This window comes from Myotis daubentonii, chromosome 11, assembly GCF_963259705.1.
Source record: "Myotis daubentonii chromosome 11, mMyoDau2.1, whole genome shotgun sequence".
Taxonomy (NCBI): Eukaryota; Metazoa; Chordata; class Mammalia; order Chiroptera; family Vespertilionidae; genus Myotis; species Myotis daubentonii.
This window is the reverse complement of record NC_081850.1, coordinates 29,875,931-29,900,359: the sequence shown is the minus strand read 5'-3', so window position 1 is coordinate 29,900,359 and position 24,429 is coordinate 29,875,931. Positions and strand designations below refer to the sequence as shown.

Sequence of the window (24,429 nt, the reverse complement as noted above, 5' to 3'; positions counted from 1 at the left end):
GAGTAGAAATGTTTTTCTAAAGCTCTCTTGTAAATATTATAAGTTTTGGTTTGATCAGCAGGAAGATAGCAATATAATTTTAAGAACTGATGTGTGGCTTTCAACCAAATTAGTTTCCTTAGTGCCAGTCATTATACTGTATATTTATGTCTTGAAATCTTCAAGCTTCAAAAGCTCTCAATAAATTCAGAATACATCTGAAAAGTCCTATCACATTTCATGAAGGTGATATGGGTTGTAAATAGAGAATGAATAGGCCTGAAGGGAGAATAAGGTGTTTAGTGACGGTGGAGTTTGAGTGCCTCTAGATTTGTTTTTTCTTTTTTAAAATTTTATGTAAGATCTGATTTTTAATACCTATCCTATACTTTTATAATATGTTAAACTAACCATCATTTGGCCTGCTCAGTTTCTACCTTATATAAAATGACAGTAACATAAACAAATCCCCTATAGTGAAGGAGCTATAAACCATATTCAGCTCTTTACCCTCTACGCCAGGACGCATTACTTTAATTGGTAATTCTTTGTGGGAAATCTCATCACATACTCCTTACGCATGTAGACATATAATCCACCATTGCATCTATCATCCCCTGAAGAAAGCTTTTGCTATCACCTTTAAACATATCCACTAAGCAAGTGTACAAAACTCCCCTATCTTAAATTCATGTTGGAGATCCCTTATCAAATCACTTTTTCCAACATAGTCTTTTATTAAATCTTCTAAATTTGTTTCTGAGAATTCCTCAATACTGATAAGACAGTCAGACAGTATTTGTTGGAGATCACTGAATTATATCTTCCATAATATTATTACACTCACTATTTTTCAGATATCAATATTCGTATCACTTCATATACAAATAAATCACAGAGCTAAAATTATACTAGTTTCACTTGATTTTCCATTTAGTGTGTGTTATTCTTCTATTTCTCATATTTCATTTATTCCTCTAAAACAAGAATAAGAAAAGAAATCTTTATGGAAACCTACAAAGCTAACCTTCTAATGGAATTAGGGGTAGAATAGTGTGGTATTACAGCCAATTGATAACTAATATAAGATTGTTGATTAGTAAATTCTATATGCACACTTTTATTATAATTCCATACAATCATCACTCCATCTACAAATATTTACTGAGTATTCTCTATGAAAGGTACTTTGCTAAGTATTATGAGGGACAGAGAGAAGTACCAGCCCTCAAGATATTGACAGTCGGGACAGCCAGCAGTTCTCATGCATTTACAAAAAGTAACATACAGGGCATGCCAGCTGCATGGTATAGCTAATACCCCTCATGAGATGAAATCATGGTCTCGTGGTGGTTAGGGAAACCTACCCAGGAAGGTTAAACTTAAGCTTGGAGAGCCTTGAGATATTACCAGTTTCCAATTATGTTGAAAAAAAAAAACAAAAAAAGGGCGGGGGGGGGGGGGTAAGGGTAAAAATGTGAGCAAAGAATGGAAATGGGAGTCACAGGGTATATTTTAGAGCTGTCTTATCCAATACGGTAGCATACGGCTGTTGAGCAATTCAACTGTGGCTAATCCGAACTGAGATGTATGATTTCAAAGACTCAGTATGGAGGGCTTGGTCCAGGCTCCTCTCCAGGGCCATGGCGTCCTGAGTGTCACCCCACTCACCCTGGGGAGGCTCCTGTCCTGGAGAGAATGCGGCCAAGGCGCTGCTTTTGCCTCTTTGCGATGCTCAGCGCCCTCGAGCTTCTCCACCAGCTCTCAGAAGAGGCCCACGCCCTGGAGAGCCACACCTTCGCGGTGGACACAGAAGCCCCCGCGAGGAGCTCGCTCTGCTGGCTGAGCAGCTGCGCCAGTCGCCGGGCGGTGGCCTGGCTGTGCTGGCCCCGCTGCTGCAGCCAGAGAAACCGCGGGGGAGTCAGACACGGCCCTGAGAACCCCAGAACCCGAGAAGCGGGGCAGTGGCGGGCCTCAGCCCTGTGGGCCGTCAGGGCCTGAAGGACTGCCCGCGCTGTGAGTGACCCTGAGGTGGGAGGCCATGAGACGCTTCCCGTCCAGCCAGCAGCGCGCCAGCCTGGAGCCGGAGGCTGCGGACGGGACTCAGGGCTGGGCAGGTAGCGCGCACCCACTGCTCTGAAGAAGCGGCCGTCCTACGCCCTCCTGACAGTCCGCGCCGGCCAGAAGCACCAACAGTGAAATTAACTTGTATTGTCACACACACGCACACACAGGATTTTTAAAGCTCAGGACGCATTTCAAAGTCCAGGCTCCATGTCCAACACGGAGGCAAAGACCCCAAAGCCTGTTCTGCAGACACTGGCCTTTCTGGGGGGCTCCGAGCAGAATTCGGCACTTACCGGTGTTCTGGGAACCCAAGGGGTGCCCACTTGGGGTGCTCTATTGAAAAAGGAGCCCTGGTTGTCACTTGACTTGCAGCGAGTAAAGGAGACGGGGATCCACAGCCAAAACGCTGTCTCCCGAGAAGGGGACTCCGCCATTGCTTATAAACGCCAACTGGTTAATTACACATTGATTTCACTGGCTCCACTTACAGGGCTGGGCTCCTGTTGCGCTCAGCCTGTTTACAGCTGGCCCGCACAACACTGCGCTACCTCTTAACATTTAGCAAGAGTAGCATTTAGTCAGCATGGCCGAGACCTTGAGACCCTTGTCCATCTAACACCAGGACAGGGGGCTGGGCCTCAGGGATGGGCAGGCTCCTTCACCAAGAAGGATATAGCCCTTGGGACATGCTTTCTGGGAAACCTGCTTCCTGGGAAACCTAGCAACAGGCCAGCTCTTCAGTCAGGCCCTCCTCCGGGCTCTCTCCTGAGGAATAGAGACCCCCAGAGGGTGGCCAGTCAGCACAGCGCATGCTCACACAGCCCTCCAACCACCTGGGCCCAGGCCTGGGCTGGCCCCGCCCACAAGACCAGTCCTGGTCCACCGGTCTCCTCTCTATTGGTTCTGGAGGAAGATGGTGAGGACCTGGGTCATGAGCATGATGCTAAGTGACATAAGCCAGTCAGAGAAAGACAAGTATCACATGATCTCACTCCTGTGTGGAATCTAATGAACAAAATAAGCTGATGAGCAAAATAGGTCCAGACACATAGAAGCATGGAACAGAGTGCGGATCTCAGAGGGAAGACAGGAGAGAGTGGGTGGGTGGGAAGAGATCAGCCAAAGAACTTGTATGCATATATGCATAACCCATGGACACAGACAATAGGGTATGGGGGGATGTGGGTAGGCTGGAAGAGGTCAGTGGGGGAAAAAGGAGGGCATATATAATACTTTCAACAAGAAAGACATATAAAAAAAGACTTAGTATAAAAAAAGCGAAATATCTTGTTAATATTAATTATCAATCATTACTCATTGAAATTAAAATATTTTGGATATATTAGGTTAAATATAACAATGTTATTATTAAAATTAATTTCACCTATCACTTTATATTTTGTAATATGGCTACTAGAAAATTTAAATTTTATATATAGCTTATATATTGGTGTCTTGCATTATATTTCTATTGGTCAGCTTCAAGTTACTGAGTACTTGTTAGAAGGCTGAGCTTATTAAATATATATTTTTTAAGAAAAGTAATCAGGTGCCGGAAGCCAGTCCAGCCTTGCGGCTTGACACAGTCACTGGAGGGAAGAAACATCTGCACAGCTTATGTTTCAAGGGACCTGGCTTATATGGCATATGTTTGCTCCCCCTCTTAATGCTATGTGTTTTAAACAGGACCACCTCCCCAAGAAAGGTTGTTTCCCCAGGTGAGGATTTTTCCCTGAAGTTAGGGAGGGAATAAAATCCCTTAACTAAGTGCCATGTGGGTAGTTAATCACTTTAACTATGAACAATCACGCTTAAGCTACATAATCTTTACTCCCTGGAATGGAGATAAGAAACGCCCTAACCTTTGGAATAGAAATTGATAGGATTAAAATCAACTGGTATAAATACAGATGTAACAAGACAATAAAACACAGAACCTGGCTGGAGATCCGGGCTAGATCCTGGCTGGAGAACCTCGCTGTGCTGATGAACTGAACCCTGTCTCCGTGTCCTTCCTTCTTTGCCGACTCTGTCCACACCTTTGGGAACCCCTGGACCTGCTGGGGCTAGACCCCAACAATCAGGCTAAAAAGTGGTGACTGGTTAGGGGAGAAAAGGAACTAGAAACACAGAAAAGTATAACCTATTCAAAGGCCTACAATGAAGTGACAAGAACTGAATGAAGCAGGTGGCAATGGGGGAAGATTTGATAGCATAACAATAAATACTTTTTTGTGTCTAATTATTTTTGCTCAATGAGATAATTTTTTTAGATTGTTCCTAGTGCCAGAGACTTTATAAAAAAAAAGACTTTCAGAATAATCAACTCCAGTGACTAGACATGGATTTAGAAAGAGGGAAGAATGAAATATACCTGATGTTGTATATTCTCCCAGACAGGGAGAAAGGTGATACAATTGATGGAAGCGAGAAATCTGATGGAGGATCTTGTTTTGTAGAGAAAGGTTTTCAAGTTCTGGAATGTATTGTACTGATGTAGCTGTGATGATGATTAATCTCTTGTTGGGATGAAAAATGTCAGGAACCAGTAGACGGCTAAGTCTGATCTAGTGGTGTACATCAATAAGTAAATTTACTTTAAGACTTTGGTAAAAAGGAATTGGAATTCAGGAAGGAAATGTTCAAATTGATCCTAGAGATCAGACAGCCATCTTGGTAGAATTGAATTCAAAGTTGAATTCAAGGGTGATACTATGATTTCAGGTAGTGATTTTTTTGACAGTTTAAATGCAAAGCAAGGAATTGAACCATAGAGAATACTGACATTAGGAGGTGGATGTTCTACAGAAATAAATTGATCGGTTACGGAAATGAGAAGGGAATGAAGACAGCGTGAGATCATGAAATTAAGAAATTAAAACTATGTATCAGGAAGTAGGAACCAGTCACCAGGAGAAAATATTTTAGGAAATGTATAAAGGAATGCAGATGGTACTTTACCATTTAGCATCAAAATATTATCTGGCAGGAATCCAACCTTCAACCGTGAAATCTAAGAAAAACCAGATGTCCATGGTCTGTCTTCCTGCCTTTGGGTCACGTGGCCATGATCAAGCTTTTCTCCAGATGTGTGTTCCCTTTTCTCATTCTCTAGCAAGCATGCCTATCCCATAAAGTTCCTCCTGAATAGTGTCAGATTTATTGTTTCCTGTAGCATTTAATAATGGCGCCCTCAGTCAGCACTTACCACAGACTGCCCAGTGTTATCTTTTTTGTGCATATTATTTCTTCTGACTCCAAAACGATGTTTTTGGTATTCTACCTGGCTGCCTCCCCAGGATTGCCCTTAAAATTAAATTATTCCATGCATAGAGGAAACATCTGATACAGAAAAATCCAGCCCTAGCTGGTATGGCTCAGTGAATAGAGCGTCCCAGGTTTGTCCCAGGACAGTGAATAGACTGTCCCAGGTTTGATTCCAGTCAAGGGCACAGGCCCCAGTTGCAGGCTCGATCCCCAGTAGGGGGCATACAGGAGGCAGCCAATCAATGATTTGCTCTCATCATTGATGTTTCCATCTTTCTCTCCCTCTCCCTTTCTCTCTGAAATCAATAAAAAATATATATATTTAAAAAAGTAAAAACGAAAAATCCAGGGCTAAAGTTAGTAGGAATGCTTGATCTAGAACAGTGGTCGGCAAACTCATTAGTCAACAGAGCCAAATATCAACAGTACAATGATTGAAATTTCTTTTGAGAGCCAATTTTTTAAAACTTACACTATATAGGTAGGTACATTGTTATTAACTTAATTAGGGTACTTCTAAGCTGGCCTTTGCTAAGAACGTCCTCAATCTGATTGAGGTACGTTCGCTGAGGTCGACCCCTTCCAACTCTCCCATCCACACTCGTCTTGTATACGTGTTTCAGATAGACGAGTGTGGATGGGAGAGTTGGAAGGGGTCGACCTCAGCGAACGTCCCTCAAAACAATGTACCTCCCCCCGCGCTGCGTATCCCACGGCCCGACTGAGCTTTGTCTCCTGTCGCCCGACCCATCTACACTCCCTTCTTCTAACGCCACTTCTTCAAAATAGACTCGTCCAGGCCAAAAACCGAAAACCAACTTCTGCACATGGGCCACGAAGTTTCAATTGCACTGTACCTGTGCGCCCACACGTGGTATTTTGTGGAAGAGCCACACTCAAGGGGCCAAAGAGCCGCATGTGGCTCGCGAGCCGCAGTTTGCCCACCACTGGTCTAGAATATGAGAGTCGCAATGTTCCCAAGGACCCATAGATCATCACTGATTTTTCATTTCTCCACCAGTTTTTATTCTTTGTGGCCTTTAGTGATGTTTAAGAGTGGCACCTCATTCATTCATTCATTCATTCAATAAAGTAGTAAGATATTTAGAAGGTTATAAAATAAATTCAATATACATCCTGCATACCCTCAATTGTAATTCACATACATGTTTACATGTCTCCCTTCCACAATTGAATGTAAGACTCTCGAAGAAAGGAACTGGTTATTAGACACCTTGTCAGTGTTTGTACTTCCAGTTTCTAGATGGTTCTTGGCATTTAGTAGACTGTCGACTCACATTTGTTTAATGAATATATAAATCCATGAAAGTGTGACTTTCTTCCTGAAGGAGCTTACAGAATGGGTAAAGACGACAAAATATGTGCACAAGTCAACCAGAGTACACATGGGAAGGTGAAGCCAGATGGAGAAGTACTCAGATAAAAACATATTATAAGTTTAGGGAAAGAAAGAAAAATGTCTCCTATGGGGATGGCACAGGCTTCTTGGAGAAGCTGGCATTTGGAAGGTTGAATTGGGCAATGTTCTCTACCTCTCGGTGATGCTCTGAAGAGATGCTCATAAACAGGGCGGAAATGAGCACTAGGGAGGCAAATTGATGTGATTCACAGGACGTGGCATTTTCTGCACACACAGTGTGCCATGCTGGAAAGAGCTTGGATGTTAGGACAAGGTTTGAATCCCAGTTCTGCCTCTTACCCTTACCAGGCCTTTTCTTTCCTTCTTTTTTTTTTTTTTTTAAAAAAGCCACCATATTTTTATTGATTTCAGAGAGGAGAGAGAAATGGGAGCAGCGCCTATTGTTCCCATCAGAATATTTTTATTCCTTTATATTGATTAAGGAAACACATCTATTTTTCCCCATGTCTGGTGAGTTTTTACTTGAACTCCTGTGACCAAGGAGTACTGAAATTTTCTTTACAAAAAAATTTTTTTTTCCATAAAAAGTTCATACAATATGTAGCTACACAGCAGGGTTTTATTTTAAGGACAACGGCATTTTTACCTCCTGTTTTGTGTGAGGGTCTGTGGGTTGTGGAAGATGAGAAAAGAGCGTCCCCAGCTGCCACAGCCCAACAAAACCCCTGAAAATGATGACTGCTTCCATTTGCACCCAATGCCACATTCTGAAAGCAGTCTTTTTTGAAAGGAGGGTTGCGAATAGCTGCTGCTTCTCCAAACTGCACTTGCGTTTCATGATGCCACAGTGGCTGTCTCTGTGCTGACGCAGCTCCCAGCCTCACACCAGCCTGCCTTTGAGCTGTTAAAGACTTTTCATTCCCAACAATGAAAAGAGCATCCTATAAAAGCAGAGAGGCCTTGCTTTTAATAAGCTGAAGTGGAAAAAACGGACAGTCGCCAAGTAGAAGTGATTATAAGGCCAGGATATGGAAATATAGCGAATGCCCCTCCGTGCGCCCCCCAAGATTGGGCAATGTTCTCTACCTCTCGGTGATGCTCTGAAAAGATGCTCATAAACAGGGGGGAAATGAGCACTAGGGAGGCAAATTGATGTGATTCACAGGACGTGGCATTTTCTGCACACACAGTGTGCCATGCTGGAAAGAGCTTAGATGTTAGGACAAGGTTTGAATCCCAGTTCTGCCTCTTACCCTTACCAGGCCTTTTCTTTCCTTTTTCTTTCTTTTAAAAAAGCCACCATATTTTTATTGATTTCAGAGAGGAGAGAGAAATAGAAACATCAATGGTAAGAGAGAATCATTGATTGGCTGCCTTCTGCACACCCCCTATTGGGGATCAAGCCCGCAACCCAGGCATGTGCCCTTGACAAGAATCAAACCCTGGACCCTTCAGTCCGCAGGCTGACACTCTATCCACTGAGCCAAATAGGCTACGACTCGTATTTCTTTTTTAAACTTGCTAAATTGCTTAACTTTTCCAAGTTCAGATTCCTGCTAATAAAGCGTGTATTAATTACTTCTCAGTGTTGCCGTGAGGGTGTTGAGATAATGTCAATAAACCTGGTGGGTTCATGACAGATGTCAGTGTCCTCTCTATTGTATGTGTGTAGGTGAGTGAGGGAGGGGTACCCCACCTCTCTGTAAGGGACTTCTCCCACCAGTGGATTGATTCACTTCAGATTAGTATTAGGATATAAACTGAGTAATCTTATCTTTCACTGAGAAGATGGTGTCATTCTCCCACCATCTGTAGTGTTTGCGTATGTACTTGTCTGTTCCGAACAGGGATGTGTTTGAATGCTAGGAGAGGCAGCTGTATCTCTCCCTCTGTTCTTCATTTCCCACTGGGCTCAGTGGGTAGAGTTCATAGACACAACATATAACCTCGTGGTAATTGTTAGGGTCGCTGAAGGAGGAACACTCGAGGCCAAAAGTGGTATGGGATTATAAATTTATTAGGTCATCTGGAGACCAGATGGGCTGAGCCCAAAATGGCGCCAGCCCCCAGGGATGGGGAGTCAGAGATTTTATTTTGTTATTGTTGATAGTATGGGTCAGAGATTTTAAAGGACCCTAGCAGTTACTGTTTTTCTGTTGTTGTTGTTATTTTTGTTTTTTCTGATGGGGAATTCTATGGGTGGGTCTGGATCCTGAGCAAGTCTGGAGGGGAAAGATAATGGTCTTAGCAAGTGGAATGTGGTCTAAGCCAGTGCTTCCCAACCCTTTAATACAGTTCCTCATGTTGTGGCGACCCCCAACCATAAAATTACTTTCGTTGCTACTTCGTAACTGTAATTTTGCTACTGTTATGGATCGTAATGTAAATATCTGATATGCAGGATGTATTTAGGCGACCCCTGTGAAAGGGTCATTCGACCCCCAAAGGGGTCGCGACCCACAGGTTGAGAACCGCTGGAAGCAAAAGAGAATGTTGATTGTGAGGTGGCCTAGAGGTCAATTCCTAGGGGAGGGGGTTTCGATTCATTTTATCAGACCTAACAGTGATCAAGTCAATGTGAAAGGGGTAGCTAGCTAGTTTAATTGGGCAGGTTTAAAAAGCTTTAGGACTAAAAGGGGTCTATAGGAGAGGAATACATAACGGAGACTTGAAGGTGCCAGGGTGTTTCTCTCACTTGTACAGAGAGTAGAGAAATGGAATAGGCAAATAGAAATATATCTGGCCTGTGCAATTAAAGATAGCCATAAACAAAAAGGTATCTCAGGCCTGAGCCATTAAAGTGACCATAAGTTAGGCCAAAAGTAGCCCTGACCTGAGTAGCTGGGAGGGCCATAACATAAGGCCTTCTCTGCCAACACAACTGGAAGAGCTATAAGAAACTAGTAAATCAAAAGTGACTCCAACCAACACGATAAGGGGGAGAGAAGGGGGAGGACACCACATGAGCTTTGAACTTTGAAAACAAATTCTATGTAGCAAAATAACCAATAAGAAGGGGTCAGGTTCAGACGAAGAACTACAGCCTATTTAATGCCTCAAGACAAAGAAGCAGTGGTCACTCTTCTCAGGGGCCCCTCTGTCTGTCCAGGAGGGACAGGGCCTTAGGCTTAGAATTTAGAATTAGGTTTTAGAGGTAGCATCTGCTTGCAGTAAAGTTCCTGTACTTTTCACCTATCACCTTTTGTCCACGGCTTCATTCTTTGAAACCATCGAGACAAGAACCCAGGAATTCAGGGCATTCCAGTTCAATTTTTGAGTTTCAAATGTTTCAGACAAAAGCTTTCCTTTTCCAAGGATGAGACAGCATAAGAAACAACAAACGTTATTACTGAGAAAGGCCTGGGAAAACGTTTGCTCCAAAGTCCTCATGCAGATGAGGAAACAGAGGCCTAAGAACTAGCTCACTTGCCGAAGATGTTAAGAAAGTTAATGGCGGGGTTCAAATTAGACCCCAGATTTCTGTTGCTCAATTGAGGGAGCTTTCCAATCGTTCCCCTACCTCTCAATCATTCCCACATTTTTAGAAGCACGTACAACCACATTAAACATGAATGCCACATGCAAGGCCAGAAGCTTGAGATCTGTGAAGAGATGGCTCTGAGTGCAACTATCTTTGGAAAATACCGGTGGTGATCACTTGGAAGATTAATTTTCCTTCTTTGATTGGCAACAATTCTGAATGCATTCTTTTTTAACACACATGTACACACACATACACTCACACACAGACACACAAAGGTTCTGTTTTCTTTGGGGATTAGTTAGTTACCCAGGTGGTCTCATTCAATGACGGCACCATCTCTGGCTTGAAACACCCTGACTTTTTGTTGTAGGGACTGCAGTATGCAAATTGACTGGAGTCAATCGTACCTGATTTTCTAAATTGCCTCTGCGATAACAATTCTCCCGCCGGGTAATAAGCCATTCAAATCAAACAATGGGATTGATTACACATTCCTCACTCTGGGGAAACTCCATTAGTTTTACCTGAATAAAAACTGCAGAACAGGGCCTAATTTGGGGTAAGTAGTGTACAAAATTCTCCAGGAAGCACAGTGAAAATAAGTTTTGAAAAGCTTCAACATTACTCTTTAGCCACAGGGAATATCAAGCAAACAGAATGTTATTTACTAGTCACATAAAAGCATGCCTAAGTGAGTATCACTTGGTTCAGGCCAGAATTGACAGAGCTCTTACTCTAGCTGGCTCTTGGATAGAGAGTAGGCTCCCAGGGAATTCTGGGAGCTCTGTAGCTCTGTTAGAAATCCACATAGTGAGCAAGTCTCTCGCTTGAGATTTTCTAATTTTAAGCCACAGATAACTAGTAGTAGGGAGACCTGGAAAGGAATCCCAGCTCCTAAATTGTTAGATGTTTGATGTTGGGTTAAGACTCAGTGGTCGGCCAACTCATTAGTCAACAGAGCCAAATATCAACAGTACTTCTTCAAAATAGACTCGCCCAGGCCGAAAACCGACTTCTGCGCATGGGCCACGAAGTTTCAATCGCAGTGTATGCGCGCCCGCACGTGGTATTTTGTGGAAGAGCCACACTCAAGGGGCCAAAGAGCCGCATGTGGCTCGCGAGCCGCAGTTTGCTGACCACGGGTTAAGTTATTTAACTTTTCTGAACCTTGGGTTTCTGATACCTAGCTTGGGCTTAAACTACCTGCCCTACCTGTTCCCCAAGATTGTTGTGAGAATCAAATGAACTCACGTACAAAAGGTGACTTGAAAGTGTCAAGTGCATCACTCATGCAGAGGATTCTTCTCATCAAGATGTTGGCTTTTGCTGAGCGTGTGCACAGGTCTATAACATACAGCGTTCAGCCACTGGTGGGGTTGGTCTTCTTCTCCTGACCTAAACTCATACACCTGGATGCAGTATAGTCAGACTTTGCAGTCCAATAAAGTCCTATTCAAATCAGTCTCCTGCCCTAACCAGTTTGGCTCAGTGGATAGAGCATTGGCCTGCGGACTCAAGGGTCCCGGGTTCGATTCTGGTCAAGGGCATGTACCTTGGTTGCAGGCACATCCCCAGTGGGGAGTTTGCAGGAGGCAGCTGATCTATGTTTCTCTCTCATTGATGTTTCTAACTCTCTATCCCTCTCCCTTCCTTTCTGTAAAAAATCAATAAAATATATTTAAAAAAAAAATCAGTCTCCTGTTTACTAGCTCTGTGTCCAGTGGCAAGTTATCCGACTTGCCCAGACTCATCTGTAAATGGACAAAGAAATAATACCTGACAGAGAATCAGCAGTGTAATGCATGGGACATGAATACCCTGTAATTAATGATATTTGTTATTATTAGCAGAGAATAGCTGCAATATGCAGGACTATTCCACGGTGCCTTTTTCTGAACCAAGAACTTTGAGCTCCTGGTGCAGTCTGAAATCTGGACTGGCGTCATTCCGATTCCTCTCCTCTTAGCCAGAGGAACTTCTGTAAAAGGACTGATAGGACATTGCTGCCTTCGGGATGAGAGCGCCTAGACTGTGAGCCCCTGAAGAGTAGGATTATGCTTTTTTGCATCTCACCAATGTGAGTATTCATAGTGCCTAGCATGGAGGCTGGCATATGGCCAGATGCTCAGTAAACACTTTTGCATGAAAAAGAAGTCTTTGGCTTATGTAAAGACAAATGGGAACAAACAAATATCTTAATTCCTTTTGTTGAAAATATGGGAAGAGATACCCCTTCCCTCCCCCTTTTTGTCAGAATATTTACCGTGGAAACTAGTAAGTTTAAGTTGTTTCTCTGCTTCTGGGAAATGTATATTTTTAGAAACTAAACAAGCCTTGTATTAACATTATGACTTAGGAGTGTCTTGCTCAAGGACATCTCATTCAAAGTCATCTCTTTGAAATGTAAATGTCAAAGGAGGTCATGCCCCTGTCTTCCAGTTTCTGTGGGAAGGTAGAAGCCTAAATTTGGTGGGCTCCTCGCTCCAAGTTCCAAAACATCTTCCTGATAAAAAGATACAAGTTTGATTTATTTATTTGTTTGTTTGTTTATTTATTTGTTTATTTATTTTTTTTGTCCCTTAGTCCTCTTGGATAAAGTCAATTAGCTAACATAGATGGTCACCCCGCCTACCAGGTAAAGTTAGGATAAATGATATGTGACCAATGATGGTGCCAAGTCTTCTTACTTGAGGACTAATCGCTGTTTATCTTGAAAACATGTGGATGAAAAAGAGGCCACATAGTAGAACTGACAAGCTCAGGGGAGGCCTGCATGACTGGCCTTAAAACTCAGAGACTGAAATTTTTAATTATCAAGGAGTCATGGAGTCAAGGAGTCACATCCCTTGACAAGGTCAGTCTTTACCTTAAGTGAGCCTGTGTATTGTCTTTTTGCTCCTAAGCTAACATACCTTTGAAATGACAGAGTAATTATCTTTTCCAGATCCCCCAGAGCATACACTCACTGCACCAAAGAACAAGACCATAGAACCCTCATTGTTCATTATTAACTACCTTGTACCCACCAATGTAAAACAAGTATGTGTCTCTGCATTTTGCTTTTTATCCAATCCCCCAGATTTCCTGGTTTTGCTTTCTCCAGCTCCATTAATCTACCACCAATGGATTTCATGTAATCCTACTTAGGTCTCCTCCATTTAATCTAATGTATAAAATAAGCTGCAAAACTGCTCTTCTCCAGAGTATTTTCTCAATCCATTGAGATTTATTTCACCATGATTGTTGTCAGTTTGGCTCAAATAAACTCATAAGAATTATCTACAGGTTGAATATTTCTTAGATCAACACATATATATGTAATGAGATATATCTGCTTTCTATATCAAAGGTGAGATTGCTTTCTGACTTTTCAATCTCAGTTAATTGGTTCTGATGCCTGTCACATTCTAGTTTAATGCTCATTCATCAATAAGGGTGTGTGTGTTTTTTCTCTATTACCTTTGTCTGTTGGGATAAGGTTTGTTTGTTTGTTTGTTTTTACCTTATATTTCCCCTATATTTGCTAAGCAGAGTATCATGTTTCCCAGTCTAAATGGGATTTGATGACTAGGAGATAAGGAATGGCCTGCAGAAGAGATGAACCAAAGAACTTATATTCTTATATGCATAGCCCATGGACACGGGTAATAGGGTAGTGAAGACCTGGGGAGTGGGTAGGGGCTGGGAGGAGGGGGGGGGGTAGAGGGGAGAAATAGGAGATATCTGTAATACTACCAACAATAAAAAGTATATTTAAAAAAAGGCCTATAGGAATTCCTATCAACCTAACTCTGCTATGCTAGATGCATTTTTTCTAGAATCTTTCATTCAGAAGTTACTATTGATTTTATTATTAAACTAGAGGCCCAGTGCATGAAAATCATGCACTGGGGGGGGGGGGGAGGTCTCTCAGCCCAGCCTGTACCCTCTCACAGTCTGGGAGCCCTCCAGGGATGTCTGACTGATGGTTTAGGCCCGCTCCCCGCAGGAGCACAGTCGGACATCCTTAGTGCTGCCACAGAGGCATGAGAGTCTCCCGCCACCACCACTGCACTCGCCAGCGTGAGTCTGGCTTCTGGCTGAGCAGCGGTCCCCCCGTGGGAGCGCACTGACCACCAGGGGGCAGCTCCCACATTGAGCGTCTGCCCCCTGGTGGTCAGTGCGTGTCATAGTGACCTGTCGTTTTACCGTTCAGTCGATTTGCATGTTAGCCTTTTGTTATATAGGACTGGGAATAGAAAGACTGAGCTCTTGGTCCTTCTATCTGAAATAGATACAAGCCCAATTCCTATTTCATAAATCTGCTGGACAGATTAAATGGGAAGCACTGAGAAGGAATGGATCATCCTTACTCTTCCATAGGAGGTAAGAATTTTGAATCCTAATGATGGCAGTTTAAACATTACTGTTCTTGATTATTTCTTTGTGTAACTATAAACATTCAATAAGTATGCCTACCTCTTTTGCTACTTAACTGGGTTATTCTTCAATTGAGTAAGATTAAAAAGTTTCAACTGACTGAGTCACTAATAAAGATTATTCCCCTCTGCCATCCAAAGAAAATTCTAATTCACTATTCATAAATTTTAATTGCCCTATGGCTAGGCTTACCTTCATTACTTGAAAGTTTCCTAGAAAAAAAAAAATGTTGGGCAGTTTGTATGGAAAGTGGGAATTTCCAGAGCCCTTTCTAAACAATGGAGTAAATATTTAATGATCTGTTAAATAGAGGAAGAGTTTAAGACAGCTTAGCACACAGGACATAAAATGAGCAAGTGATTTTATTGAGATAAAAGGAAAATAATTGTTAAAAAAAATTAAGGGTCTAACTATAGCCAAAAAGAAATGAAAGAAGACATGATAACTAAATGTAATGTGGAATCTGGGATGGGATTTTGGAATAATAAAAAGACATTAGGTAAAAAGTAAGGAAATCTAAATTAAGTAGTTACTAATTGTAATGTAATTAAATGTACCATTCTAATGATAGATGTTGCTAATAGGATGAACTGAGTGCAAGGTATAGGAACTCTCTCTGGGGGCTGGGAATAGAGCTTAGACAAAGACCCCAGGTGGGAAATTCTACCATATCTTATTTGTCTTTTTATCCCTAGGCCCAGCACAGTGTATACTAAATGAAAATCCTGTTTAATATTTACTCTCACCCATTTCCTACCCCACCCCCACCCACCAACACGTAAACATCCCACTCTGTTGATAAAACCCATGCCTCTTGGTTGAGCCTACCCAAGTTTTGATAAGAAAAAGCATAGAACACAACCTAAACCAAAAACTTTGACCACCAGGTATTTTCTCGGAGTTCAAAGAACTGGGATGCTTCCAACTGTCCTTAAAAATTAAAGTTAACTTGGTCTGAGCACGAATGCACAAAAACGTATGCTCCCACCATGCAATCTGCCAGACTGTGTACTGGGTTAAAAATAAAATGTCATCTCCACATGGTAAGTCCCTTTAATAAACCTATTAAAATCAGGAAGTAATTCATCCTGTGCCTTGTATTTGGCATTAAATCTAGGCCAAGTCTGAAATAGAGAACCTAACAATGTGTATCTCAGGACAAAATAAACCCAGAATGTCAGAGTTGGAAAGGATCTCAGAGACTATTTAGTCCAGCACCTTTGTTTTATGGATGAGTAAGTTGAAGCCTGGGGAGCTTAGCTGGTTTGTCAAAACTCCACCAGCTTATATGTTTGTATGTCACTTTATCCCATAAAAGTATGAGGAAAAACAAAAGTAGACTAAAAAAGAATATATGTGTTGTGTTAGTAAACATGACCTTAACGATTCACCAATTAAAATTGGCTTTTCGGGGAGAACTATTTATTTATTTATTTATTTATTTATTTATTTATTTATTTATTTAAACTTTTTTTTTTTTTTTTTAAATATAGAAACATCCATGCTTCTATGTCTCTGGATCTATTTTGTTAATCAGTTCATTTTTTTTTTTTTTTAATAGAAGCATGGAACAGACTGAGGAATCTCAGAGGGAGGGCGGGGAGGATGGATGGGTGGGAAAAAGATCAACCAAAGAACTTATATGCAAAAATGCATCACCCATGAACACAGAAAATCGGGTGGTGAAGGCCTGGGGTGGGGGGTGGGGCTGGGCTAGGAGAGGTCAATGGGGGGGGGGAGGGGACATATGTAATACTTTCAACAATAAAGATTTAAAATAAATAAATAAATAAATATAGAAACATCAATGATGAGAGAGCATCATTGATTGGCTACCTCCTATATGCCCCTATTGCGGATTGAGCCCACAATCTGGGCATGTGCCCCAACCGGAATCGAACTGTGACCTCCTGGTTCATAGATCAATGCTCAACCACTGAGGCACATTGGCTGGGCCAGTGAGAACTTTCTAGAAGTACTAAATCTTATAAATATGATTGACAGCAGAACTAGTTCACTCAAAGATGGAATATGTTATAACTTCAGAGCGCTGCAGAGGGGTTCCCTGATCTAAAAGTTACTCTCCCAACTGCCAACTGGACTCATATTTCTTTAGAAGGCAACACCAATTCTCTTTTCATAACTAAAGGCTTAAGATAAAAATATCCTTAAAACGATTCCTTTTGTCTTTTCCTCTTTAAAAGGGTTGTCAGGTGGTAGATGGAAGCTGACAAAAAAAAAAAAAAAAGCCACAGGAAAATCCAAAAGTCATGGAGGATGAAGCATTTACATAATTTAGGAAAAATGGAATAAGTTTTCCCAAGGCCAATTTCTTAGGAGGTCTGATTTCAGAGCACCTAGTTGCACAAGGAGAGATGGTATTTATGACTAGCTAATAACTCAAGCAAGTACTTTAGCGGCAAGTACACATGGTGGTAGTGTTGGTTTAAACTACATAACTTCTGGTAAGTCAATTAACTTTCTGGGGCTTAGTTTAATCATCTATAAAATGTGAATAACTTCACAGAATGGGGTAGAGGTTATAAGTTAATGAAATGCATAAAATGTTTGAAACCCAGAGCAAAGGCTAACTACATTTTTATCCCTTTCTCTTCCTCTACTCTCACTTCCTATTCCGCATCAGATACAAAATCCTGAGGACCCATAATAATCAAATAATCAAAGATGTAGGGTGAGTAAGAGAGATAAAAATATATTTTGACTGAGAAGACAGAAAGAAAGTGAGAAGGCTCGTCTATTTGATAGCAGATAAGAGGGCAGAAGGGGACCAAGCAGGGAACAGTGTGGGCTCGGTTGGCTGGTCCATCACCTTTCCTTCCTCCTAGCTGTACCTGTTTCCTTTGCTTCACGAAATCCTCTCCCACTGTACTCTTACTCCCAAATGAAATGACAGAGCCCACCAGAACTGAGCATGTACAAAACTATTACAATTCTTTAAGTGGGACTAATTCAATGTATGTAATAACTATTATTCTTACTTTGATTTAAAAAAATGTTTCCTGCCAGAAAGTGATTTTGAATCCTTACTGGTTGCCACATACTTTTTAAAAGCTTTATGAACTTTCATGGGCATTATTTGTAAAAACATGCCGGAAACCAATTCCAGCATGTCATAATTTCAAGAGTTTCATCAAAAGGTTGATGAGACTTGGGGACTCAACAGGGTTGAGTCACAAATGTAGTCACCTGTTGGGAATGGCTGAATGGCATTTCCCCAAACCTGAATAGGATACATTAAATTGACTGTGGCTCCAGGCAGCTAAAAGGCATCCTAATCTACATGTTATTGCCTCCTACTGGCCAAACACCTGAACAGCCGTGGGCTAACTCCCCCATTCTGACAATGGACTCTGTACTAAACCCTGACCCTTTGAAGTGAATATCTCTGCCTCGCCTCAGGACAAGTTGTATTAATAGAAAGCATGGGGTCCTGGGGACGGAGATAACCTAAGGCCCTAGACTTAAGACCTTAGAACTTAGCTCCTTTAGCTAAGCTCCTCTGTCCCCCAATGCCTTTCAAAATTATATTTCTTCTTTTTAAATTTTGTTTTATTGTTTAAAGTATTACAAAGAGTATTACATATGTCTCCTTTTTTTTTTCCTCCCTTGGCATTCCAAAATTATATTTCGTCTCTTTATTAGTCTCTAGATTCCTATGTCATCTACGCACAGCCCCTTCTCCAGATTCCTGAACCCTTCTTGATGCTGGGACAAGAACCCCAGCAAAAACATATATAGAGATAATGTTGGAAAACTCCTACACGCCCCCCCCTCCCCCAATATTAAAATAGAAAGTAAGGAACAAAGGTAAGATTGCTTTTTGAGAGTTAAACTATAAAACAAACATAAAGAATTCAAACATAACTGTACAAATTCTGTGCAATGAGCTATATAAATGAATAGCTATACAAAGTTACACATAAATAGACAGAATGCCTCTAGAGTAAGGCCTAGCCTGGAACATAACTAAAGTTATGTACATATATGGAGAGAATGTGTCTTACAGAAGGAGTGTTAGCAATGGAAAGAGGATGCCGAGAATCAAAGGTTGGTAGTGGACGACCCCTGCCCCACTTAAGGGGCCAGTTTCGCTAGCTCCAGACCCAGGTCTCAAATCCATTTTGCAGCTCTGTCCTCACAGTGAAGGCAGGTGCACGCAAATGCTTATTTTTAAAACTCTCACCATGTCATCTAGGGCTCCACAAACTAAGGCCTGCGGGCCAAATCCAGCCCACCAGCCTGTATTTGTAAATAAAGTTTTGTGGAACACAGCCTCGGCCACAGCCACTCATTCACATACTGTCCATGACTGCTCCCTGCTGCAACAGCAAAGCTGAGTGGTCACAGTTACCACTGAAACCGCCTGATCCTCCAGGCTGGGAATATCTGCTCTCTGGCCCTTTGCAAAAAAAGTCTGCTGGCCCCTGATAATTCAGCCAACTTGCCTTGATTCCATACTCACCAAACAACCTTGTGATGCCGTATTGTCTGTTTATCTGTTTACTCTTGTGCATACTTTGTACTGGGAGCGGGAGAACTTGCAGAATAGGAATACGTCAATCTGTTACGGGGAATGCTCTGTGTAGATTAATGCTTATATAGCTGAGCTCAAAGGTGGTGGGCTGACCCGGTGCCCATCCCTGACGTACTGTCACTGAGGTTTGCTTGGAGGTCAGCCCCTCTTCTTCCGGGTAACTCTGGGACTCACAGTGCACCTTTCCTTTCTGACAGCATGTTTTGTACTCCCAGGTTACAGATGAGGAAGCTAAAACTCAGAGTTAGGAAGAAAGAAAACTGACATTTATTGAGCATCTACTCTGTGCTAGGCTCACAGCTGCTTCCTTGGCATTTAATCTTCACAAGCCTATGTAAGAGATGTGAGATCAAGTGCGCATTTTCTCAGATGTAGAATCGGAGGCTCAGAAAGGGTAAGGCCACATTAATTTGTTAGCAAAGCCGGGATTTGCAACCAGGTGTTCAGGCTTTCCACACGACCTACACTGCCTGGCAGAGGCTTCTGTCGCTAAGCTTAAGAAAGCAGCACCGTATGCCTCGGTCTCTTCCTCCCACTCAGGTGTACTCTTGTCCTTTAATAAACACAGATTACGTTAGAAAATCCTAGAGATTTTAAAGGTGTAAAATTTTAAAACAATTCCTGAACACTTATACTGGAGTATAGAATCTTAGCCAGCTACTTTACATATTCACCCTGCTTTTGCATTTAAAAAAGAAAAAAAAAATTGGTGCCATGGCCTGATGTTCATAAATAACAGTTCTTGGGGGGAAAAAAAAAAAAAGGACTTTTTTTCCCCCCAAAAAACTGGTCTTGTACTTGTAGTGATTTAAATGTCGTTCTTTGAATTCATTGCAGCATGAACATATTTTAGAATTTCTAAAAGCTGAACAGAATGGAGGGTTATCTATAACATGGGCATAATCACAGTCATGATATCTGTTTTAAAATAAAACACTAAAAAGAATTAAATGTTCCCTTCAAGCCAAACTCAAGGAAATTTCCACATAAAATAGATGGTAAACTTGCAGTTCGTGTTGCTTGCTGAGAAGGCCCCTCTGAACCACCTAATTCAACTCCTGAATTCTTTAGGAGTGCAGACCTCTGAGAAGCGTTTGGTTGTTATTTTTTCAGTCCTAAAGGAAACCAACCTTTAGAAACAGAGCTGGTGCCACCCTCTCACACAGTGCTCTACCTGCTGTACTTCCTTTCTTCTTAGCGAGACTGAAAATCTTCGGTGGCAATGTGCATCTCAATGGCACTTAATTTACTGCTATTCAGATGGTGGATATATATATAAATGTTGCCAATGCATTATGGTGGTAGAAGACAGGATTTTCAACACATGGTTCATAAATAGAAATATATATGAAAATATTTTTTAAAAAACACTAACCCATAAGTAATTCCTTTGCCTAGTTCCTTCCTTCATTTTTTTTTAAATCCTCACCCCAAGATATTTTTTCACTGATTTTTAGAGAAAGTGGAAGAGAAAGGGGAAGACAGAGAGGAATATCGATGTGAGAGAAACACATCGATTGGTTGCCTCCTGCATAAGCCCTGACCCGGACCCAGGCCAGGGAGGAGCCTGCAACTGAGGTGAGTGCCCTTGACTGGAATAGAACTCAGGACCCTTTGGGTCACAGGCCAATGCTCTATCCACTGAGCCAAACCGGCAAAGGCTCATTTTTTAAAATGTGGAACCAGAATGAAACCCTGAGGGGCCATGGACTCAAATGAGTAAACACATTGACAATTAGAAGTTACTTGGAAAATTCTAGCACAGGAAGTTAGCGCTGGAAGGCCCCTCTGAACCACCTAATTCAATCCACTATACAGGTTCCTCCCAGCTCTCTACCATCAGCCCTGTGGCTTTATTGAGGGAGAGCTGGGAGGAACAACCGGAACTTGTGATTCCAAATCAATCCCTTGGACTGGCTTTCTAGGAAAAATAAAAAGTTTACATTTCCTTTAAAATTGTTTGAACAAAAGGTCTCTAAAATTCAGGAAGTTATTCTAGGTCTCTTTAGTCTTGGCAGGAAAGGGACAATATATTTTTTAGAAGGCTGCTGGCGTGACGAAAATCTGCTTTATCCTGGCTTGAACATGAATGGGGGAGTTTATTGGCTCACACAACCAAACTATGCATGGTGCTGGCTCTGGGTGAACAGACCTAGAGGTTCAAACACCATTGGGATCTCTCTGTTTTTCTCATCTCTGCTCTTTCCTATATGCTAGTTTTATTTTCCCCGCTGGTTTCTCTGTGAGGCTGGAACCAGAGCTCTAGGAGGCTCCAGGCTTCATTCTTACTGCCTCATCACCAATGAGGAAAGAGAACCCTCTGCTAGTATTAATGAGGAGAATCCTAGGGGAAGATGGGGATGGGTTCTAATGAACGTCCGGATTGACCACTGTGGTTGCGAGGCTGATACTGGGACAACTCGAACTGGAATCAGGTACCAGGAGACAACAGGCTATAAGACTGAAGCTCACCTTCAACTCACATTTGGAGTATGAGAGAGGCAGGTTCCCCAAGGAATTGGGAGTGATGTCACCAGAGCAAGGAAAAAAGATGTGCTGAGCAGTCAAAACAGCAGGTGTCAGACCAGAAGTCCCTGAAGACGTACTTGGCCCCTAGAGAATACACTTGGCACTTAGCATTTTTTAGCCTGCTCAGCATCTGGAACTCCTTCCTTCTTTCAGGGAAGCATGCACCTTACGTGCCTTGGTGGGAGACATAAGTCATTTCCTACTACCTATTTTCTAAAGCCATTGAAAATGCCAGATACGTGGTTCCCAGACTCCTCTGTAACCAAGGCACAGGAACTTGACCTAGACTCAGTCAAGGTCCTGGATTTTGAGTCAGGAGTTGGTAACATCAATAAAGTCGTTCACAGGCAACAGCGGTCACAATATCCATTCCAGGGACAGCAGCAGCAGCAGTGGATGCAAGCTGGCCCTCCATATTCAAGGGGGAGTGGTGTTCTGACAAGACTGATTTTTAGTCTGAATTCGAAGGGGATCCTGCTGGTTACCCAACTTCATTTGTAGATGCACATTTTGGGGTCTGATTCTCCAGTCCTCCTGGAGTTATTATGAATTCCCAGTAACTTTACCACAAACTGGCTCTCTGCTTAGCCCATCTAGACTCAGTTTCTGTGGCTCACAACTAGGATACAAAACACTCATCTAATTCAGTGTCCCCAGCACCAGAAAACTCTGGCAGCTTCCTGTGTTGTTGGGAGACTTAATACCACTCCTCTTTGAGAAATTTTGATGAGCAACTTATCCTTTACTAGTAAATGCCGGTTATTTTTCATACTTGATGTTACTTACATCAATCCATATGAAAGAATTCCAGAAGCACATTTGCTAGTGTATGCCATCCACTGGTGGGTAGGTGCTATCCTTGTTAATCACTACAAGTTCAATATTTCTCTTATATCTGGAGGTCCTCAAAGTCACCATTACCTTCTTTGTTTTCCTCCTTTAGTTCTACTAAGGAAATAATGTCAAGAAGTAGATCACTTTCAAATAAACTGTCGGGCAGAATATGCCTTTCCAACCTTGAAAGAAAAATGGTCTGATTCCCAGTTCCTCAGAAGCAAGGGGAAACACTAAAACTTCAATGTTAGACTTTCAGGGTTGAGTCGGTATTTAATTTAAACAAGAGCCAATCTAGTCCTTCAGAAGTCTGATCTATTAGTGGTGTAACTGTGTACCTTCAGTTGCCCCAAAGAACAATAAGGATTAAAAGTTGCTTTTAAAATGACTACCTGGGATTCCAGTCTGTTTTTACAGTTTTAGGTGGAAAATAAAATTTAGACCAGAATTGCTGGGGAATGACAGGAAACTGTTGCTGAGGCTAAATACCATCTGAAAATATCCAACGAGTCACTAAAGGATTTATTAATTTATCTTCTCTCCAGGCTGTGTTTGTCTGGGAAGAGGATGCACAGAGACACATGGTTGCTCAGGATAGAGGTCACTGACCCCTGTGAGTAGCCCAGGCTAATCTTCCACAAATATCTACACACGCTGCTTGGGTCGGAGCTGTTGAGGACATGTTCATAGCAAATTGAGTGGTGTGGGATTTCTCACGGCCTCCCAGAGGTACATGCACTGTAGGTGTGTTTCGTCACTCATTTTGTGAACACTAACAAGTTTAGGCATTTCTGTCTCTTCCAGGGCAGGCTCAAGTGTAAAAAGAGTGACTGTCTGACTTAATAATAATGACACTCTTAAATTCTGCACTTTAGAGAAGTAGATCTGAGCTTGGAATTTATCAGGAGCTATCAAATCATCACAGCTAACCATGCTAGACACATCAAGTCATTTTCCACTGAGGGAGAGTATACAGTAATTACCTTTTAGAATACTTTCTCCTGGCTTCTTCTCTTCTGCTTTTTCCTTTTAGTTTTACTGAGAGCTAATCAGCAGTTGGAAAGAATGACATATCTTTGAGCGTTGAGAATACCAATGAAATAGTTACTTTGAACATATTGCCATAATAGCTTATTAACGAGTACTACCCAAGACAGTGCTATTCAGACCATTTGCTGAGAAGTGCCTGGAACAATCATTCTACTTATAAGACAGAATCAAGATAATCAACAGAAACAAGAAACAAATGAATCAAGTGAAGGCTCTTGACGATAGAAATAGCCAAGCCACTCCAAAAATGATGCTAAAGAAACATGATTGTCATTTTAACCAACTAACTAGATATGTTCTGTTATGGTCAAAATTAGGAGCCTGAAATACCCTCCACAACCTCAAGGATTATAGAGCATTAGGTGAATCACTAGTGACATATGGGAGCTCATTAAAGGAAGATGAAGTTATGAGCACCCGGGGGCCTTGCTGGAAATCAGAGCTTTTTAAAAGAGGCTTCAGGGTCAGTCATACTGATTGGAGAATGCTCTTCATCATCCTTAAAAAATCTCTTTATTACTTCTCAGTTATCATGTTGTTTGAGTGTTGGCCATTGTTGCAAATTTTCAAGTTGAGAGTGTGTAGTGGCGGTGGGTGGAAGGTTGTCATTTGATTGATTTTTAAAAAAACATATATTTTTATTGATTTCAGAAGAGGAAGGGAGAGATAGAAACATCAATGCTGAGAGAGAATCATCAATCGGCTGCTTCCTGCATGCCCCACACTGGGGATCGAGCCCGAAACCTGGGCATGTGCATCGACCAGGAATTAAACCATGACCTCCTAGTTCATAGGTCAACGCTCAACCACTGAGGCACGCTGGCTGGGCTCATTTGATTGATTTTGATAGTAAACAGCAAAAGC

The 24,429-nt window shown here is 41.9% G+C and overlaps 1 pseudogene; it reads right to left on the bottom strand.

Annotated features, from left to right (window-relative positions):
• LOC132212706 (uncharacterized) overlaps window positions 1-2,480 on the bottom strand; it is an 84,466-nt pseudogene extending 81,986 nt beyond the window's left edge.
• Between the last annotated feature and the right edge of the window lie 21,949 nt (window positions 2,481-24,429).